Here is a 13,553-nt window from a genome sequence, read left to right as displayed (position 1 = left end):
CAAGCAAATACACTCAAAGATGAGTTGAGGAAGGAACAAGAAATAATCAAAATAGTTTGATTTCTTAGGATATTAAGATTGTGGGTGATATGTTTCTTTGTTCTAATTTATGTAAATGCTCTTATAACTTTGAAGAAAAAGGAGTATACAAAAATTATAATGAAATATTGTGTTTGAAATTTTGCCTTTGTTTTATATTTCTCTTAATTCCTTAACTTTTTTTTGGCAACAGTTTAATGAAGATATAAGTCACATACCATACAATTCACTCATTGAAAGGGTACAACTCAATGGTTTTTAGTACATCCACAGAATTGTGTAACCATCACCAGAATCAATTTTAGAACATTTTCAGCACCCCAAAAAAGAAACTCCATATCTATTAGCAGTCACTCCCCATTTCCCCCTAACTCCTAGCTCTAGGCAAATACGAATCTACTTTCTGTTTCTATAGATTTGCCTATTCTAGACATTTCATATAAATAAAGTCATATAATATGTGGTCTTTTATGACTGGCTTCTTTTACTTAATATAATGTTTTCAAAGTTTATCCATGTTGTAGCCTGCATCATTCTAATGTTGTAGCATTACTCCTTTTCATAGCTGAATAATATTCCACGGCATGGATATACCACATTTTATTTATCCAGTCATCAGTTGATGGACATCTTGCTTATTTCCATTTTTGAGCTATTATGAATAATTCTTCTATGAAATTTTATATATAAGTTTTTGTGTAGATGTATGTTTTCATTTTTCTTGGGTATATATTGCCTTTTAAAGTCAAAGGGGCATGAGGGATAATTTTGGGGGCAATAGATATATTCTATATCATGATTTGATAGTAGTTACATATGTGTATATTGGTCAAAATTCTTGACTTGTAATACTTACATTGATTAAATTAATTGTATTTAAGTTATATCTCAGTAAAGCTGACCCCCAAAATAAAGGATGGAATGGTAGGGAGACAGATTTGGAGGCATATTAATATGTGTAATGGTTTAACATTATATAATGCTTTTCTGTATATCAATATTTTCATGTATATCGTCTCATTAAAACAAACAAAAATATGATCATCCCAATAAGCCAGTGAGATAAGAAGGAAGGTAGTATTGTGTTCATTTTAGATATGAAGAAAATAGACCTGCAGAGGTGGGTTAAATGGTTTGCCTAACATCACAGAGCTGCTAAATAGCAGAGGCAGAATTTCTTCTACCATTCACCTCTGCAGCTTTCAAATGCTTAAAACTGCTTACAAAACTTGAAGGAGAAAGAAGCTACACCTGTGTGGATTTCATATTTGGACATGGAATAAAGAAGCTGCCCCACATGCTGGCTCTTCCATGACCTAGAATAGAAATGAAAGTGATAACTTAAATCACAATAAGTAGAACAGGACCTCTGAAAAGCAAGAAAATTTAAAAATAGCCCACCTTTGATCACAATACTCTTTTAAGTTGCTCTAACACTTGAGCTTTGATTTTATTAAGAATAGAATGTTTTGTATCTCTTCCTGTTTTTAACAGTTTCTGTGGGTCCTATGCTTGTATGTGCTCACATGGTTTGCTGCCATTCTCCTGCCCAGCTCAGTAAGGCTAAGGGCTGGCTTCTGCAGGCTGTCTTCCTCAGGCTCCAGTGTCAGTGGTCTTCTAGCTGGCTTTAGTCAATGGGAGGCACCGGTGAGAGAATGGCTGGGTCTTTGTCTCTTTCCCTTGCTGCCTTGGGTGGCATCTCCAAAGCTGCTGTCCTTCTTCTGAGGTCTCCAGCACCTCTAGCACAGGACATGTCTGTCTTAATTCTGTCTTCTGCTGGGTGATCTTGACCCCCGGGCTCCGATTATACCAGCTTCTCCCTGTGCCTCACCAGCCTAAAGGTGACTATATGACTAAAGGTGGTGATGGCTTCGTGTTGATGCTAATGTCTGCATTGCCTCACTGTCCTCTGATTACCTTCTTTTCCTCTTCTTTCCCGCACCACAGTCCCGCTCTTCTGGACACCCAAGGTGGTTTCTTTTCTCCTGGTTGGACTTTGAATGATAGACCATCTGTGATGTTGACTCAGGATTGGACCTAGGACCGTACCTGAAAATAGTTTTAAAGCTTTAACCACTTCACTTGGCATCTCTTTCTGACCCACCCCTCAGGCTCACTTAGATATGGCATTCATTATTCCACTATGGATGGGTATATTTATGTCAGAAATGCAACCCTTAGAAAACTAAAATTTATTTCTCAAATCAGCTGTTTTGCGATCATCTAACAGATGAAATAATGTGTTTAATAGGTCTGGAATCTCTGAATAAACACTTAGCTTCCCATTGGTCATCTAACATTTTACACGTTAAATTAGTGTGATATTGTGATTTATAAGAAATATATATTTGGTCATTGGATGGGGCCATGAGGTTGAATCAGTCGCCAATGGCCAATGACTTAGTTGATCATGACTATGTAATGAAGTCTCCATAAAAACCCAAAAGGACAGCTCATTGGTCCTTTTTCAGAGAGCTTCCATGTTGGGGAACCAGAACACTTCCACATGCTGTGGTGCTGGGCCCCAAGCTCCATGAGGACAGAAGCTCCTTTGTTCGGGACCTAACCCTATATATCTCTTCATCAGGCTGTTGATTCATATCCTTTAATATCCTTTGTAATAAATTGGTAATCTGGCGAGAAAACAGGTTTTCTTGAGTTCTGTGAGCCATTCTAGCAAATTAATTGAACTCACCGAGGAGAGGGTCATGGGAACCTCTGACTTACAACCAGTTGGTCAGAAGTAAAGGTAACAACCTGGACTTGTGATTGGCATCCTGAGTTGGAGGGGGGTCATTGGAACCTCCACTTCGTAGGTGGTATTCAGAAGCACAGGTAACAACCTGGACTTGCAACTGGCATCTGAAGCGGAGGACAGTCTTGTGAGACTGATTCTATTTCCAGAATTGTGTTGAATTCTTGGACACCCTGCTGCTGTCCAAGAACTGCCTGTGTGTGGGGAAGCACCCCCCCCCCCCCCCACCACACACACAGACACACACACATTGGAATTGGGTCCAGAAACCCTTTGCAATTAGTATAGTGGAGATTTTATTAGTCAGCCTACTTCAGACTAGTTTCTAGAATAAATGATTCCAAAATCAGTGGCGTAATACAATAAAAGTTTATTTGTTGTTCACAAAGAGTTCAATGTGGTCAGCTGGGGGTTTCTGCTCCATGCAGTCAGGTAGAAACCTACTGCTGCCCTACAAGTTGACACCTGGTTAGCTGATGAGGGACAACAGAAAGCATAGAGGATTGTGGGGGATGTTTTAGGGAATAGAACTGGAAGCATCATATATCAACTTTGTCCACATCTCACTGGCCAGAACTCAGTCACATGGTCCCTACATAACTGCAGGAGTGGCTGAGAAATGTACTTTAACTTAATGCCTAGGAGGAAAAACAAATGACCTTGGAAAACACATGGTCAGTCTGTACCACCATTTGCCCTTCTGGTCAACAAATTTCCATTTCACTCTTCCTTCCATTTATAGAATAAACTTCTCCCCACCCCTGTCCCCTAGACCATTATCCAAAGTCACTGAATCCAGCTAAAAGCCTTGGGTGATGCTCAGTCATCTGGTTCACATGGGGTTCTTTTTGGTTGCATAATTTATAAACTAAAAAGAAAAGCCATCTGCCCTCCACTTCTTTCTTATCCTCAAATATACAATGGCGCGCAGGAACAAATAACTTCAGTGTCCCATTTGGAAACGTAAGAAATGAAAGACACAAAGCCAACACTGGTCCAAAGCAGTAGGGCAAGCACTGTGACATTTCCCTGACCAGGAAGCACTGGGAAATGTCTTCCATTGGATTCTGTTTCTCCTCCATGACAGGAATTATTTTGTCCCTATTTCTCTGTGACCTCTAGTTGCACTCTTTGGGAATTCTCTTTATTATTCCTCATCCTCCATGGCAGTATCTGAAGGGGGTGATGGGGAGTAAACTATCTCTGGGACTATGCAAATTTTGGAGTCTGCTCGCTTCTCATGGAAAGCTGGGAGTCCAAGGCTGCTTGCTGTTTTGTGCCTTGACTAGTCTTTGTGTGAGACTTTTGTTTTCTCTGGAAACATTATTTCCTCAGAAACTTAACAGTTCTCATTGATTTCCTTCTGGACAGTTCCTATGCCACAAACCACAGCCCAAAAACTTTCCTAGACATAGTTCTCAATATTCTTTATGTCTTTTTTTCCTTAACCTCATGTCTCTCTCAGCTTAATGGCAGCCATCTTGATCCTGTCAGGATTGAGTGGGAAAGCCACTTTAATGTGATCTTTGCCAAAACATGGTTACCCAGCAGGCCTTTGTTGCTTGCAATTTTCTCAATCTTATTTCCTACTATTTGGGGTCTTGAAGTAGTCTTCCTCAAGACCTCAAATTTATGTAATTTTCCTATTTTCTTTCATTTTTTCCTGCAAACTGCCAAAACTTGTCAGCCAATAGTGGCCAATACACACTAACAGTTTGGCTCCTTCCAACTGCTTCTCTTGGAACTGACAGATCAGTAAGCATATGGCCTGCCTCTTAAGTTATTACAAGTGAGAATTTTTGCCAAGTGTTTTGCCATTGCACAGCATGGATTGCCACCTTTTCTGCCTCTGGAATCAGTTTCCTTTCGTCTCACAACTGGCATGCTAAGACAGTGACATTTATTTTAGTTTTTTTTAAGGAGCGTCCCACTTCAAAGTCCCATTTGCGGTTTTTGTCATAGTATAAATGCTAGCTGAATAAAAAGAACTTCAAATCTCAGTGGCTTAACACAACAAACACAATAACACAATAAAGTTCATTTCTCACTCTGCAGCCTGATGTGTGTTAGGGGGTGAGCGTGGAGAGAGGGAACTCTGCTCTGCGCAGTCAAGCAGGGCCTGAGCTAACAGAGGCTCCCCCATCTTCAATGTATGACTTTCAAGTTTACCCTGAGCATAGATATCTCCTACCCGCTCTGGGTTCAGCTTTCATTTGTTAACATAGGAGAATTCCTAGAGACCTCTTCTACCTTTCTTGAGACGAGAAATACTTCGCAGAGCGTGTCCTACCTGGGATCTAGCTGTTGTGGAGTGGGAGGGTCCACCATAGCTCCTAGTTACCAGATATTGAAAGCAGAATTCCCCTACCTAATAAATGGAATTGCAAACAACTAATTTAAGTCCTTTCTGCTTACATACCTGCAGTTGTCTCTATTTCCTGACCCCTGATGGACACAAATGGCAAGAACCATGAACTCAGTGGTAGATGACGTGAGTCACTTAAAAGCTGGATTTTGTCAGGCAAGCACCTTAATTGCTCTAAGACTCAGTTTCTTGATTTCTAAGGTGAGGAAAATCACACCTACCTTCCCTACCTGTGAGGTATATGAGGTAACAATGAAAATAAATCATTGTTGTACAGGACGGGACCCCTGAACTGTGAAAATATTTATTGGGTGTTTTCTGTCTGCCAAACACTATTTTAAGCATTTAATGACATTATTTCATTTAATTCTCATAACAGCCTTATGAGGTAAGTTCTATTGTTATCCTTATTTTACAAATGAGAAAATTAAGGGTTCAAATAGGTTGAGGTACTTGTGTAAGGTCACATGGCTAGTAAGTGGCAGAGGCAAAGTTGGAACCCATGTTAGTCTCACTGACATATTTGCTGTATTATTCAGGACTCTCGGTTACTCTAATAGAAACCTAACTCTAACTCAAACCTACCTCTAACTCTAACCTAACTTTAACTCACAATGACAAAAGTTTACAAAGGGAATTTATTTGCTTATGGGACTGAAAAGTTCAGGGATAAATTAGCTTCAGACATGGCTAGATCCAAGTGTTCAAACAGTATTTTCAGGAATCTTTTATCTTCTGTATTGGCTTCATTCTCAGGTGGGGCTTCCAAACACTTCAGAAAAAGCTTTGGGATCAGCCATGATCGGTCCTGTTGGATCATCCTCTTCCATTGATCCACCTAGCCAGGGGAATTCAGGCTCTCCTTACCAGGATTATGTCACATGCTCAATCCTAGAGCTTGAGGCCAGGGTCAACTCCCTCTGAAGTTGCATTGAAAGATACAAGATGTGGTTCCCTCCAAATAAGCAGCCAGAATAGAGGAAAAGAGATATTGGAAAGTCAAACCAATAGATGTTTATTACACAGTGATGCATAATTAGAGAATGATGGGACAACAACCAGCTAAAACAAGGCCAAGGCATCATTTCCCACTTCCCCATGAGAATATTTCCCTTTACCTACCTGGCCCTTGTCATGAAACCATCAGGGTATAGACAGACTCAGGGAATTTATCTTGATTACCTGCCTTGGAAAGATTATGTACCTTCTCTCCATGAAGTGTTGCCATATGGAATAGTCTTCCCCTTCCCATCTCCAAACTTCTCTAGGAGTTATGTTTAGTAACTCTCAAACACAGCCTCAGGGACAGAGTAACTAGCAAACAAAGCAGAGGAGAGTAGAAATGGCAGTGGCAGGTGGGAAACAGGGAGAGGTGATGATAGCAATCCAACTGAGAGAAACATGGGAATCCCAGAAAACCACATGACTTTATTTTACATTTTTTTCTTCTGTTATTTACTAAATTGCTCCCAAGAACAGGGAAATCTCGGGCATTACTTTTACCACAAAGCAGGTGTCACAAGAGCCGAGCAGGTTATGTAAATGAGTTGAATGGGAACTAGGATGAATCCAGGTAGTGCATGCTCTTTCTAAAGGGACAGTAGCTATTCAACTCCAACTAATTATTGTCATGTGAGAATGTGGGCCCAGGGTTGCCAGATCTTATTTTTCAAGAGAAGCCAGAAATCCAGATTCTTATGTGAAATCTTGTGATGTTTAAATGTTTATGTGGTAGTCAGTCTCTGAGATGGCCTCCAATGATCCTCTCCCCATGGTATTTATGTCCTTGTGTAGTTACCTATACAAGGTGTTCTACTGCATCAGGGTTGGTCTGAGTGACGAATAAAATATGGCGGAACTGACGATATGTGACCCTCTGCCAAGGCTAGCTCATAAAAGATATGAAAGACGATCTCACTTTCTCTGGGATTACTCACTCTGGGGGAAGCCAGCCACTCTGAAATAAGGACACTCAAGCAGACTGTGAAGACGCTCATGTCAATCTGCAAAAACAGAGACCAGTTTAAGAGGCAAAGTGTTTATCTGGGATCAAAGAATTGCAATTTGGGAAATGCAAACTGTAGCAAGCTACAGATGAGTCTGAAGAGACAAAAGGAAAGTCAGCTTTAAGTTTTCAGAGGAATTTAAGGAGGGTTGTTTTGAACAGAAGTTCAGGGGAGAAGAACAAGAGTTTGAGGTGTGGTGGTTTCTCATTGGTTGCAAGTGGTGGTTAGTGCATTGTTGTGGGAGCAGGGAGGGATCTTCCTTCTTCTTAACAGCAGGAGATGAAAGTCCCAGGTGATTGGTGTCCTCCTTTGTCAAAATAATTCTTATCTTCCTTCCCCCTGCTGGTTATGCAGGCTGCAATGAGTGGTATGTGCAGGAGAGCTTTTCCTTCAGAGCTTCCTGTCTCCATTTTAAGTAATGTTTCTTTTATTTATTTTCACACCCACATGGGGAGTAACTGAGATCTCCCACCAACAGCCAGCACCACTTTGCCAACCAGTGTGAGTGAGCCCCACTGAAAGTGAATCATCCATCCCCAGTCGAGCCTTTAGATGATGCAGCCCCAGCCAACACCACATCTGCAACCTCAGAGGAGACCCTGAGCCAGAACCACCCAGCTAAGACACTGAGATAACAGATTTTTATTGTTATTTTAAGCCACTAAGTTTTTGTGTGTTTTGTTGCTCAGCAATAAGTAACTAATAATGGTCATAACTAATTTTTAAAAATTTAAACATGTAAGTAAAAAAAAAATTTTCTTGGGCTAAATTTAGGTTGATAGTTTATAATATCTATGGGGAGGAAAGCAAGATACAGTAGGCTCCCATTTTCTGATTCTTGCTTGCTTTTTTTTTTTTTAAAGATTGGCACCTGAGCTAACATCTGTTGCCAATCTTCTTTTTTTCTTCTTCTCCCCAAAGGCACCCAGTACACAGTTGTATATTGTAGTTGTAGGTCCTCCTGGTTGTGCTATGTGGGATGCTGCCTCAGCACGGCTTGATGAGCGGTGCCATGTTCGCGTCCAGGATCTGAAATGGCAAAACCCTGGGCTGCCAAAGCGGAGCACACAAACTTAACCACTCGGCCACGGGGCCAGCCCCCTGATTATTGCTTGCTTTGAATTAAATTTTCAAGCATAATAAATCCAAGAGGAAAAACGATTTAATAAACTGAATTATTTTTTTCCAGATTTTGTTAGACTTCCGTTCAAATATGATTCCACCACTTACTGATTATGAGACCTTGGAAAATTTACTTAACCTTTTTTGGCTACAATTTCCTCATCTGTAAAAGGGGAATCACAATAGAAGTACTTCTCAGGAAAAATTCTGAAATACTTTGAATTGAGAATAAGAAAAGATTAGTGAGCGTCCTATCCATTTTACACATTGAGATACATGAGGCATTTCATTGTCTTTGAGCTATTTTACAACTCTATAAATTGTAGAAAACAGAGTAATGCAAACAATTCTTGTCTATGCAAACTGTGTCTAGAAATGCAGATTGTGTCTAGTGGTATGAAACCGATTATTGTCCTGTGGCTATAGATTAGTTTTGCACCTAGAAAGCAAGTTCATTTTAGCATTCCTGATAAGCTAATGCATTCATCTGCTCTTCGGATTTTCATTTGAACTGGTTGTAATATCTTCCTTATTACATCATTAATTGATATGTTAAATAAAATCATAGACACGTTGAATTTATATTTTTATGTGAATCATGAGTCAACTTAAAAATATTTATCCTTCAATGGACTTCAGAGTTTTATGATGATTAATTCAATCAATGCAGGTAAATCCCCCAGCATAGTGCCGGGGACATAGTGCTCAATAATATTAGCTCATTTCATAATGATAAGGAAAAGGGTAGTGAAGAAGCAAAGATGAAGGTCACCAATTTAGGTGAGACAAAGGTCCACTGGTGTACTTATCCTACCCATTCCCATTTTCTGAAAAAGAATACTCAGAGATAACAGCTGTGCAAATCACAAAACAGCAGTAAAAATTCTAACATAGTAATTCCACAACAAGATCTCATAAAAATGATCTAACCTCTCCCATCCCAATGAGAATGGTAATATCTACTTTAATAGTTGTTCTGAAGGCTTGCTAAAGGAACATACATGAAATGGGAGTACTGTGAATGAACTAGAAAGGTTGTGACCTGAAAACTGATTTAGAAAAGCATGTGTCTGAGTGTTCTTTCAACTCTGTGCCTCCTGGCAGGTAACTGAAACACCTTAAGTGGGCCAGGTATAAGAAACAGATAGCTCTATGCCTTTTTTTTTTTTTTTAAAGATTAGCACCTGAGCTAACAACTGTTGCAAATCTTCTTTTTGTTTTTTAATTGCTTTTTCTCCCCTAATCCCCCCAGTACATAGTTGTATATTTTTCAGTTGCGGGTCCTCCTAGCTGTGGCATGTGGGACACCACCTCAACATGGCCTGATGAGTGGTGCCATGTCTGCTCCTAGGATCCCAACCAGCGAAACCCTGGGCTGCCGAAGCGGAGGGTGCAAACTTAACCACTCAGCCACAGGGCTGGCCCCTCTAACCATCTATTCTTGTTTTAGATAGAGATCAAATATCTGATAGAGATAAATTTTTTGTTGTTGTTGCTGGGAAAGATTCGTCCTGAGCTAACATCTGTTGCCAATCTTCCTCTCTTTTTCTTTCTTTCTTTTTTCCTCCCCAAAACCCCAGTACCTAGCTGTATACTCCAGTTCTAAGTCCTTCTATGTGAGTCCTTCTAGTTCTTCTACGTGAGCCACCACTACAGCATGGCTACTGACAGACAAGTGGTGTGGTTTCCTGCTTGGGAACTGAACCCGGGCTGCTGAAGTAGAACATGCTGAACTTTACTCACTAGGCCATCAGGGCTGGTTCTGAAATATTTTTTATTGTAAGAAGAACAAGAGAACAAACCTGATGATAGCTGGAAAGAGATACTGTGGCTCAGTGTCAGAGAAACAGTATGGAATGGAATGGTGCAGTGGAGGAGTGGCAGCTCCAGTTAATTGTTGCTACCCAGGAATTCAGGCCCAGAGTTTTATAAGAATAGCAAGAAATCTCAACTATTATGTGATGTTTATTAGCTCAAGCCATTTATTAAGCATCCATGCCAGCCAATCAAAATACATCTACCATCCTTTTGGGACCTTTGACTTACACCATGATGTTTTGGGTATGCTCTTCGGGTGGCAACTCCTTGTTGATGACACTCAACACAAGTTGCTTATCACTGTTTGAAGCCTTTGTTATTGGCATGAATAGAAGATGAAGTGATAGAGAACTGTGGTCATTTTTGCTGATCAGACTGGAGTTGTTAGTAGTCAACAAAGAGAACATGTAATATTTGTAGCTCTGCTGTCAAAGATATGGACACTTTGTTTTTCCCATTACACTTTGCTTTGTCTATCATGATGTGTAAATGTGAGAGAAAGGGTTCTATATATGTTTACCCTTTTAGGAAGTTTTGTACTATAGCAGAAAATAGATGACTTTGGAGTCATACAGACATAGATTTGAATCCCAGCTACATTGCTTAAGAGCTAACTGACCATGGATAATTTGATTTACATCTCTGAGCCTCAATTTCCTCACCTATAAAAAGAAAGTAATGGCTGCACAAGGAACCAGGCTCCTTTTACTTTCCTGATCTGCCATCTTTATTTAGTGTGTGGCTTTCAGCTCTTTGGTTACAAGGTGGCTGCGGCATCTACAAGTATCGCTCCTGAGTTCCAGGCAGGAAGAAGGGAGGAGATTGAAGGTTAAAAGGCACGTGTTTGGTGAGTATGTCTCTTTTATCAACATTCAATAGCTTTTCTAGAAGTCATCCCTAGCAGACTTAGCTTATTTGCCATATCAACCACCCTTGGTTGCAAGGGAACTACAGAAATAAAGGCATTTTTTAGCTGGGCGTATTTCCATTTACTCATACAGCAGAGTTCTAGTACTGTGAATGGGAGATTGGCTACTGGGTAAAAAAAAACCTGGTAGTATCCACCGAAGTGCTCAGTAATCCTAGATATTATATTAATTTTTATCTCAGCTAGTCTCTCTCCTGTCATGATATCCAAAATGCTGGGCATACGGTGTGTTTGTGTGTGTGTGTGTGTGTTCAATCTGGTTTCTTGCCTTTTAACCGGTACATTAGAAGTATATTCTTGCCAGGAAGATTTCATAAAAGGCTAAAAATTAAAAAGAAAGAACATTTTTTACATAAGTAACTATACCAAGAAAGTACCTTTGGGTTTTCATTCTGCTGAAGACTGCTACAATAAAATAACCATTATCAATAGCAGCTAGAATTTACTGAGCATTTACTGTGTGCCAGACACTGTGTAAAGTTCTTTATATTCATTATAATCACCATGGAAGCTCTGTAAGGTAGACTCCACCATCCCTAATTTACCACAAAGGGAACTGATGCTCACAGAAGTTAATTTGCTTAGGATCACACAGCTAATACGCAACGGAGCCAATATTTGAACTTGAAATCTGTCTGATGGCAAAACTCCTGCCCTTAGTCACCAGATGACACCATCAGATTGCCCAACGTTTCTCACCCACTTTTGGGGATTCTTTCCAAACTTTATTCAAAAGCTCAAATCTTGGCCTCACCATTTGGCCAATGCCACAGTGATAATTGTTGTAGGTAAGAATCATCAATGGATGGTAAAATTAGTGGGACAAAGTTTGATGAGAAACAGGATATATGCATATTTTCAAAGTGCCTTCACATAAGATACTTATGAATTATAAAGAAAATAAGAGTAACTTTACTGTGGAGAAACCAGGCACACACCACCAAAACTGAGATCAAAGTTAACATCAATAGTAATGAGACGTATCAACATCACATGACTCCTGACATGATGCACTGAGAAGGGCGCAGCATCGCTTCTGAGGTATTCTTGCCAAAAATGGATAACCTGAATTTAATTATATGAGGACATCAGACACACCCAACTTGAAGGACATTCTACAAAATAACCAGCTAGTACTCTCCAAAAGTGTCAGTGTTATGCAAGACAAAGAAAAATTGAGAAACTGTCTTAGATTGAAGGAGACTAAGATAATATGACAACTAAATGGAATATATGATCTAGGATTGGATCCAGGACTATAAAAAAATTAGTGCGACAATTAGTGAAATTTGAGTAAAATCTGTATATTAGTTAATGGTATGATATCAAAGTTAACTTTCTGATTTTCGTAATGTACTATCATTATATATGTTGTGAACATTGGGGAAGCTGGGTGAGGGGATATGAGAACTGATTTTTGGTTTTTGGTGGCTTTTTTTTTTGCAACTTCTTTATAAGCCTGAAATTATTACAAAATGTTAAAAAAAAGACCCTTATCTCCCCAGTTTACTTGTTAAAGGTGCTTACTTATTAAAATTTTGTCTGAACTAAAAGTAAATGGACTGTAAGTATGTCTCCATCAGCTTTCTCATCTGTTCTGCACCCTGTGTTCTGTCTCTCTAATAGGCTGCCATGTTCCTTTGTCCAGATGGTGTCATGCTCAATGGTGCCAGATGAAAGAGAGAGCTATTTACATCCTAGACAGCATACATTTGTATATTCATTATGACAATTTTCTGACAAATCAAAGAAAAATGTTTTGTGCTAACAAAATCAATGCATTTTGACAGTTTACCATCATGTGGAAGTCAAGTGTGTTGGGAAGGGCATTTTCTTCCTAATTCACGTAAAAGAACAATACGGCTAGCAGTAGCCCTATACTCCATTCCCTCCAAAGCCAACACCAAGATACAACCTCTCCTCCTCTGAGTTAGATCTAGTCACAGGCTGTCTCCTGGCAGGAGGCAAAACTCTCTTCCTCATTCTTCAGCAACAGAATGGAAACCTTCTCCCAGATTTTAAAATGTCCTGAGGTATGACGTCCCCAGGTTGGTTGTGGGAAGATTACATTGACCAGCCAATGGGTAAAGAGGAAATGTAGCGGGGAGAGTTATAAGATAGCTAGGTGATTCTCAAACTTCCCCAAAGATTCTCGAACAGCAGAGGAGAGTTATATCAGGTAGGATGTTTTAGACTGCAAGTAACAGAAAACCCAGCTCAAACTAGCTTAAGCAATGAAGAAGTTTATCAACAGGCAGTCCAGAGCTCAGAAGGGCTCCAGGCCCAATATCATAAGGGTTCCAGTCCATTTCTTTGTTATTCTCTTGGTTCAGTCTTCCTTTGTATATCAGTTTTGCCTCCAGACTAGGGCCCTCATTAATAGATGGTTTACAGGAGAAAATGGAGACACATGTTTCTTTGTTCATGTTCTACGGGAGAAAAAGACAGACTTTCACTTAGCTGTACTACAGAAGCCTTTCCCTTCAGTTTGACTGGGCCAACTTAGGTCACATGCCCACT

The 13,553-nt window shown here is 39.8% G+C and overlaps 1 long non-coding RNA gene across 2 annotated transcripts in view; it reads right to left on the bottom strand.

The window, feature by feature from the left end:
• Positions 1-762: 762 nt before the first annotated feature.
• The window catches only part of LOC139040584 (uncharacterized), a 42,532-nt gene continuing 29,741 nt past the window's right edge, over positions 763-13,553 (bottom strand). Inside the window, exon 4 of one of the 2 annotated variants that reach the window (XR_011494999.1) lies at positions 763-2,088. This is a non-coding gene — a long non-coding RNA (uncharacterized lncRNA). Of the gene's footprint in view, positions 2,089-12,747; positions 13,463-13,553 lie in introns of those variants that run through there. The other variant, XR_011494998.1, reaches the window with a different exon arrangement.

The sequence above is a fragment of the Equus asinus genome, chromosome 2, assembly GCF_041296235.1.
Source record: "Equus asinus isolate D_3611 breed Donkey chromosome 2, EquAss-T2T_v2, whole genome shotgun sequence".
Classification (NCBI taxonomy): Eukaryota; Metazoa; Chordata; class Mammalia; order Perissodactyla; family Equidae; genus Equus; species Equus asinus.
This window is presented reverse-complemented; position numbering and strand designations above follow the sequence as displayed.